Raw genomic sequence first — 9,261 nt, forward strand, 5'->3', positions numbered from 1 at the left:
ACAATATGAAAGTCTTTCGCCTTCTTCAGAGTGTCACATGATGGTGTCTTGTGACCCGTCTTTATCAGCTGATGTTCCATGAGGGCGTGACTTACCTGTCACAAGAATGAAGGCAAGTCACGCCCCCCGCTGTCCGTTCACTCCGCCAAGATGCTGGTCCAGGTGGTAGAGAGGATGAAGGCTCCCTTGTCTCTGTTCATGGTTTTTATGCCTCGCTTGCAGATCTCAATGGCCTCTCTGATCCAGCGCTGTTGTTTGTTCTCTTCTGTGCGGATGACCCTGCCCTTCTCCCGGTCCATGATGTGGTTTTCCCTTTTGCAGTGGTCAGTGATTGCTGATTTGTAATGTTCATGTTGTGCTTGTTCTTTTACTGCTCTGATTTTTTTCATTTTTTTGACAGGTAAGTCACACCCTCATGGAACATCAGCTCAAGACACCATCATGCGACACTCTGAAGAAGGCGAAAGACTCGCCGAAACATGTCAGGTAAAAAATTAACCTAAAACATAATTGTCTGCTTTTAATGAATCAGTCAAATATCAATAATAAGAAGACAAAATGAACCTAATACAAATAAATGAATGCTTAATAACTCCCCTGCACATGCTCCTAAAAATCCAAACCTTCACCTGTAAATAAAACGTCCCGACCTGAAGACATCGTAATGTTATTATTTTGTTATACACACAGTGCCGCCAAGTGGAATCAAAAATTTGTTTTTATTTTAATTTTCACGTACTGCACGGTGCCCTTTTGACGAATCCGACTGAAAATTAGTCAGAAAAGACTCAAGACAATGATCTTACTCTCTGCCGAATTTTGTGACGTTTTGGCAAAAGGCGTGGCTATTAAGGTGCTGAAAAGTCCGATTGTACTCTGTGGCAACAAAAGCTCCGGCAACATGACTCAGATGATCCTATCTTCTCGAATTGTACACATTTGAGGATACTTCAGCCCTGAAGACATCTACCAACTTATTTTACATCGTAGTAGTAGCGCCACCAACTGGTAAAAGCTAATACAAGTTATTTTCTTGGATGTTTTTCTCCGTGCAACTCAACAAGGTCGCCCTCATATATGCTCGGATGACTGTTTCGGCCATGAGGATGTCACAATACGAAATTCGTCCTTTTTCGTGAAAAGTTGTGGGAGTGGCATTGCACTGTTCGGCAATAAAACAAAGCTGATTATTAGGTTCTAAATATGAACGACAACTCGTAAAACTTTACACACACATCAGGCCGAGCAAATTTATCAATATTTTATACGTTAGTTGTGCAGCTTTTTTGAAATGGCTCGCCATGGCCCTCGAGAAATGTTAAAAAAAGCAGCTCTGGTTGAGTGTTTCACCTCGCTTTTTGTAAATTTTATGGAGTACAGTGAACCCTCGGTTATCGCGGTTAATGGGGACCGAGACCACCCGCGAAAACTGAAAATCCGCGAAGTAGCGGCGCACCTTCAAAAATGCTTAAAAAAAATATACAATATATATAATAAATATATATATATATATATATACGGGGAGAGAGAGAGTGAAATTCATGTTATAACAAAAAAAACAAATTATTATTAAAACGTATTATTTTTTTATTCCCCAGCCATTCTTTTTGTATTTATTTAATTACTCCGACTTTTACCTGCTGGTACGCCGTCCGGTGTGCCCTGTGAAATGAAAGGTGGCATTCTTTATTTATTTATTCATTTATTCATTCATAACTGACAGCCTCGCGCTCCGCTCGTGCCCGGGCAGAAGAGGTGCTCCAATTTGGCTTAACTGTGACACACGCCCGCCCTCCTCCCCCGGAGCTTCCATTCGGTTAAACTTAGGGGCCGCTTGGCACCGCCCGTGTCCGGGGAAGGTGCTCCTCTTCGGCTTACTGTGACGTGAGCATGCCCTCCTCCTCCGGAGCTTCCATTCGGTTAAACTTAGGGGCCGCTTGGAACCGCCCGTGCCCGGGGAAGGTGCTCCTCTACGGCTTAACTGCCACGCACGCCGGCCGGAGCTCTGGTACGGTCCGAACCGCGCGAAACGTCGCCACCGATCGTGTCCGGGGGAACGTGCTCTTCTTCGTCCACTCTCCTCTTCGCCCACGCTCTTCTTCGGCGCACGCCGGCCGTCTAATCTCTCCAGCGACCCGTCGTGCCGCTCGGCGAAACTACAATGCCCCAGAATATTTTTTAGACCCGCGAAGCACTGAACCCGCGAAAGGTGAACCGCGAAGTAGCGAGGGTTCACTGTATGTATAAGACCAAGACCTACAAAAAAGTCTCTTGGAGCAATGAGCTAGGTTTTACAGGAAGTCGGCCATTTTGAATTTACTTAAAAGGGGGCGGGTCACCACAATGGACTTTGTGTAGAAATTATTATTGGGGCCCGAGCAGCGACCGCGGCGAGGTCCCTATTGTTTTTGTAGAAAACATTATTACTTTTATTATTATTATTATTATTATTATTAGGGCCTGAGCAGCGACCGCTGCGAAGTCCCTATTGTTTTTGTAGAAATTATTATTATTATTATTTTTCCGATTGTTCGATCGCATTTTTGACCCCCGAAACATGCACAAAAACTCACCAAACTTGGCAGTCTCATCGGGCATGGCGAAAAATTTGATATTTTAACGTCTAATATGAACAGGAAGTGAGTTATGAATTTTTGAAAGTCCGACTTTTGCCCTTTTTTGCATGTTTACAGGGGTCATTCTTTTGCACCCTGATCCTAAAGGCTTCATCTGATTGCCTTAAAATTCTGTCTGTAGCATCTGAAGACCTGGGACAAACACTGGGGCTAAAATTTTTTGTTTCCGAAATACTATATGACGGGGGCGGGGCTTCAAAGTTTTCACTTAAGATTTCCTTCGCCGCAATGGACAAAATGCTTAATAACTCTCCTGCACATGCTGCTAAATATCCAAAACTTCACATGTACATAAAGAGTCTGTACCTGAAGACATCTATAAGTTTATATTCAGTTATACACCTTGCGCCAATCAATATCATTTTTTACATTTTGACGTACTGCACGGTGCCCTTTTAACGAATCCGATTGAAAATTGGCTAGAAAAGACTCAAGACATTGATCTTACTCTATCCCTATTTTTATGACTTTCCTTCAAAGGGCGTGGCTATTACGGTGCCGCAGAGTCTGATTATTCTCCGTGGCAAAAAAAGTTCCTGCAAAATGATTCAGATGATCCATCTTCTGGAAATCTTTCACATTTGAGGATATTCAGGCCCTGAAGACGGCTGCCAACTTATTTTTGATCGCAGTGGTAGCGCCACCAACTGGTTAAAACAAATACAAATTATTTTCGTTGATGTTTTTCTCCGGGCAGGTGAACAAAATCTACCTTATATTTGCTCGGATGAGTGTTTAGGCCTTGAGCATGTCACAATATGAAAGTCTTTCGCCTTCTTCAGAGTGTCACATGATGGTGTCTTGTGACCCGTCTTTATCAGCTGATGTTCCATGAGGGCGTGACTTACCTGTCACAAGAATGAAGGCAAGTCACGCCCCCCGCTGTCCGTTCACTCCGCCAAGATGCTGGTCCAGGTGGTAGAGAGGATGAAGGCTCCCTTGTCTCTGTTCATGGTTTTTATGCCTCGCTTGCAGATCTCAATGGCCTCTCTGATCCAGCGCTGTTGTTTGTTCTCTTCTGTGCGGATGACCCTGCCCTTCTCCCGGTCCATGATGTGGTTTTCCCTTTTGCAGTGGTCAGTGATTGCTGATTTGTAATGTTCATGTTGTGCTTGTTCTTTTACTGCTCTGATTTTTTTCATTTTTTTGACAGGTAAGTCACACCCTCATGGAACATCAGCTCAAGACACCATCATGCGACACTCTGAAGAAGGCGAAAGACTCGCCGAAACATGTCAGGTAAAAAATTAACCTAAAACATAATTGTCTGCTTTTAATGAATCAGTCAAATATCAATAATAAGAAGACAAAATGAACCTAATACAAATAAATGAATGCTTAATAACTCCCCTGCACATGCTCCTAAAAATCCAAACCTTCACCTGTAAATAAAACGTCCCGACCTGAAGACATCGTAATGTTATTATTTTGTTATACACACAGTGCCGCCAAGTGGAATCAAAAATTTGTTTTTATTTTAATTTTCACGTACTGCACGGTGCCCTTTTGACGAATCCGACTGAAAATTAGTCAGAAAAGACTCAAGACAATGATCTTACTCTCTGCCGAATTTTGTGACGTTTTGGCAAAAGGCGTGGCTATTAAGGTGCTGAAAAGTCCGATTGTACTCTGTGGCAACAAAAGCTCCGGCAACATGACTCAGATGATCCTATCTTCTCGAATTGTACACATTTGAGGATACTTCAGCCCTGAAGACATCTACCAACTTATTTTACATCGTAGTAGTAGCGCCACCAACTGGTAAAAGCTAATACAAGTTATTTTCTTGGATGTTTTTCTCCGTGCAACTCAACAAGGTCGCCCTCATATATGCTCGGATGACTGTTTCGGCCATGAGGATGTCACAATACGAAATTCGTCCTTTTTCGTGAAAAGTTGTGGGAGTGGCATTGCACTGTTCGGCAATAAAACAAAGCTGATTATTAGGTTCTAAATATGAACGACAACTCGTAAAACTTTACACACACATCAGGCCGAGCAAATTTATCAATATTTTATACGTTAGTTGTGCAGCTTTTTTGAAATGGCTCGCCATGGCCCTCGAGAAATGTTAAAAAAAGCAGCTCTGGTTGAGTGTTTCACCTCGCTTTTTGTAAATTTTATGGAGTACAGTGAACCCTCGGTTATCGCGGTTAATGGGGACCGAGACCACCCGCGAAAACTGAAAATCCGCGAAGTAGCGGCGCACCTTCAAAAATGCTTAAAAAAAATATACAATATATATAATAAATATATATATATATATATATACGGGGAGAGAGAGAGTGAAATTCATGTTATAACAAAAAAACCAAATTATTATTAAAACGTATTATTTTTTTATTCCCCAGCCATTCTTTTTGTATTTATTTAATTACTCCGACTTTTACCTGCTGGTACGCCGTCCGGTGTGCCCTGTGAAATGAAAGGTGGCATTCTTTATTTATTTATTCATTTATTCATTCATAACTGACAGCCTCGCGCTCCGCTCGTGCCCGGGCAGAAGAGGTGCTCCAATTTGGCTTAACTGTGACACACGCCCGCCCTCCTCCCCCGGAGCTTCCATTCGGTTAAACTTAGGGGCCGCTTGGCACCGCCCGTGTCCGGGGAAGGTGCTCCTCTTCGGCTTACTGTGACGTGAGCATGCCCTCCTCCTCCGGAGCTTCCATTCGGTTAAACTTAGGGGCCGCTTGGAACCGCCCGTGCCCGGGGAAGGTGCTCCTCTACGGCTTAACTGCCACGCACGCCGGCCGGAGCTCTGGTACGGTCCGAACCGCGCGAAACGTCGCCACCGATCGTGTCCGGGGGAACGTGCTCTTCTTCGTCCACTCTCCTCTTCGCCCACGCTCTTCTTCGGCGCACGCCGGCCGTCTAATCTCTCCAGCGACCCGTCGTGCCGCTCGGCGAAACTACAATGCCCCAGAATATTTTTTAGACCCGCGAAGCACTGAACCCGCGAAAGGTGAACCGCGAAGTAGCGAGGGTTCACTGTATGTATAAGACCAAGACCTACAAAAAAGTCTCTTGGAGCAATGAGCTAGGTTTTACAGGAAGTCGGCCATTTTGAATTTACTTAAAAGGGGGCGGGTCACCACAATGGACTTTGTGTAGAAATTATTATTGGGGCCCGAGCAGCGACCGCGGCGAGGTCCCTATTGTTTTTGTAGAAAACATTATTACTTTTATTATTATTATTATTATTATTATTAGGGCCTGAGCAGCGACCGCTGCGAAGTCCCTATTGTTTTTGTAGAAATTATTATTATTATTATTTTTCCGATTGTTCGATCGCATTTTTGACCCCCGAAACATGCACAAAAACTCACCAAACTTGGCAGTCTCATCGGGCATGGCGAAAAATTTGATATTTTAACGTCTAATATGAACAGGAAGTGAGTTATGAATTTTTGAAAGTCCGACTTTTGCCCTTTTTTGCATGTTTACAGGGGTCATTCTTTTGCACCCTGATCCTAAAGGCTTCATCTGATTGCCTTAAAATTCTGTCTGTAGCATCTGAAGACCTGGGACAAACACTGGGGCTAAAATTTTTTGTTTCCGAAATACTATATGACGGGGGCGGGGCTTCAAAGTTTTCACTTAAGATTTCCTTCGCCGCAATGGACAAAATGCTTAATAACTCTCCTGCACATGCTGCTAAATATCCAAAACTTCACATGTACATAAAGAGTCTGTACCTGAAGACATCTATAAGTTTATATTCAGTTATACACCTTGCGCCAATCAATATCATTTTTTACATTTTGACGTACTGCACGGTGCCCTTTTAACGAATCCGATTGAAAATTGGCTAGAAAAGACTCAAGACATTGATCTTACTCTATCCCTATTTTTATGACTTTCCTTCAAAGGGCGTGGCTATTACGGTGCCGCAGAGTCTGATTATTCTCCGTGGCAAAAAAAGTTCCTGCAAAATGATTCAGATGATCCATCTTCTGGAAATCTTTCACATTTGAGGATATTCAGGCCCTGAAGACGGCTGCCAACTTATTTTTGATCGCAGTGGTAGCGCCACCAACTGGTTAAAACAAATACAAATTATTTTCGTTGATGTTTTTCTCCGGGCAGGTGAACAAAATCTACCTTATATTTGCTCGGATGAGTGTTTAGGCCTTGAGCATGTCACAATACGAAAGTCTTTCGCCTTCTTCAGAGTGTCACATGATGGTGTCTTGTGACCCGTCTTTATCAGCTGATGTTCCATGAGGGCGTGACTTACCTGTCACAAGAATGAAGGCAAGTCACGCCCCCCGCTGTCCGTTCACTCCGCCAAAATGCTGCTCCAGGTGGTAGAGAGGATGAAGGCTCCCTTGTCTCTGTTCATGGTTTTTATGCCTCGCTTGCAGATCTCAATGGCCTCTCTGATCCAGCGCTGTTGTTTGTTCTCTTCTGTGCGGATGACCCTGCCCTTCTCCCGGTCCATGATGTGGTTTTCCCTTTTGCAGTGGTCAGTGATTGCTGATTTGTAATGTTCATGTTGTGCTTGTTCTTTTACTGCTCTGATTTTTTCATTGTTTTGACAGGTAAGTCACACCCTCATGGAACATCAGCTCAAGACACCATCATGCGACACTCTGAAGAAGGCGAAAGACTCGCCGAAACATGTCAGGTAAAAAATTAACCTAAAACATAATTGTCTGCTTTTAATGAATCAGTCAAATATCAATAATAAGAAGACAAAATGAACCTAATACAAATAAATGAATGCTTAATAACTCCCCTGCACATGCTCCTAAAAATCCAAACCTTCACCTGTAAATAAAACGTCCCGACCTGAAGACATCTTAATGTTATTATTTTGTTATACACACAGTGCCGCCAAGTGGAATAAAAAATTTGTTTTTATTTTAATTTTCACGTACTGCACGGTGCCCTTTTGACGAATCCGACTGAAAATGAGTCAGAAAAGATTCAAGACAATGATCTTACTCTCTGCCGAATTTTGTGACGTTTTGGCAAAAGGCGTGGCTATTAAGGTGCTGAAAAGTCCGATTGTACTCTGTGGCAACAAAAGCTCCGGCAACATGACTCAGATGATCCTATCTTCTCGAAGTTGTACACATTTGAGGATACTTCAGCCCTGAAGACATCTACCAACTTATTTTACATCGTAGTAGTAGCGCCACCAACTGGTAAAAGCTAATACAAGTTATTTTCTTGGATGTTTTTCTCCGTGCAACTCAACAAGGTCGCCCTCATATATGCTCGGATGACTGTTTCGGCCATGAGGATGTCACAATACGAAATTCGTCCTTTTTCATGAAAAGTTGTGGGAGTGGCATTGCACTGTTCGGCAACAAAACAAAGCTGATTATGAGGTTCTAAATATGAACGACAACTTGTAAAACTTTACACACACATCAGGCCGAGCAAATTTATCAATATTTTATACGTTAGTTGTGCAGCTTTTTTGAAATGGCTCGCCATGGCCCTCGAGAAATGTTAAAAAAAGCAGCTCTGGTTGAGTGTTTCACCTCGCTTTTTGTAAATTTTATGGAGTACAGTGAACCCTCGGTTATCGCGGTTAACGGGGACCGAGACCACCCGCGAAAACTGAAAATCCGCGAAGTAGCGGCGCACCTTCAAAAATGCTGAAAAAAAATAAACAGGTCACTGCTCGGGCCCTAATAATAATAATAATAATAATTTCCACAAAAACAATGGGGACCTCGTAGCGGTCGCTGCTCGGGCCCTAATAATAATTTCTACAAAAACAATAGGGACCTCGCCGCGGTCGCTGCTCGGGCCCCAATAATAATTTCTACACAAAGTCCATTGTGGTGACCCGCCCCCTTTTAAGTAAATTCAAAATGGCCGACTTCCTGTAAAACCTAGCTCATTGCTCCAAGAGTCTTTTTTGTAGGTCTTGGTCTTATACATACAGTGAACCCTCGCTACTTGGCGGTTCACCTTTCGCGGGTTCAGTGCTTCGCGGGTCTAAAAAATATTCGGGGGCATTGTAGTTTCGCCGAGCGGCACGACGGGGCGCTGGAGCGGTTAGACGGCCGGCGTGCACCAAAGAAGAGCGTGGGCGAAGAGGAGAGTGGACGAAGAAGAGCACGTTCCCCCGGACACGATCGGTGGCGACGTTTCGCGCGGTTCGGACAGTACCAGAGCTCCGGCCGGCGTGCGTGGCAGTTAAGCCGTAGAGGAGCACCTTCCCCGGGCACGGGCGGTGCCAAGCGGCCCCTAAGTTTAACCGATTGGAAGCTCCGGAGGAGGAGGGCATGCTCGCGTGGCAGTTAAGCCGTAGAGGAGCACCTTCCCCGGGCACGGGCGGTGCCAAGCGGCCCCTAAGTTTAACCGAATGGAAGCTCCGGAGGAGGAGGGCATGCTCGCGTCACAGTAAGCCGAAGAGGAGCACCTTCCCCGGGCACGGGCGGTTCCAAGCGGCCCCTAAGTTTAACCGAATGGAAGCTCCGGAGGAGGAGGGCATGCTCGCGTCACAGTAAGCCGAAGAGGAGCACCTTCCCCGGCCACGGGCGGTTCCAAGCGGCCCCTAAGTTTAACCGAATGGAAGCTCCGGAGGAGGAGGGCATGCTCGCGTCACAGTAAGCCGAAGAGGAGCACCTTCCCCGGGCACGGGCGGTGCCAAGCGGCCCCTAAG

This window comes from Idiotropiscis lumnitzeri, unplaced genomic scaffold (assembly GCF_059441095.1).
Source record: "Idiotropiscis lumnitzeri isolate Australia: NSW breed Sydney's pygmy pipehorse unplaced genomic scaffold, RoL_Ilum_1.0 HiC_scaffold_30, whole genome shotgun sequence".
Taxonomy (NCBI): domain Eukaryota; kingdom Metazoa; phylum Chordata; class Actinopteri; order Syngnathiformes; family Syngnathidae; genus Idiotropiscis; species Idiotropiscis lumnitzeri.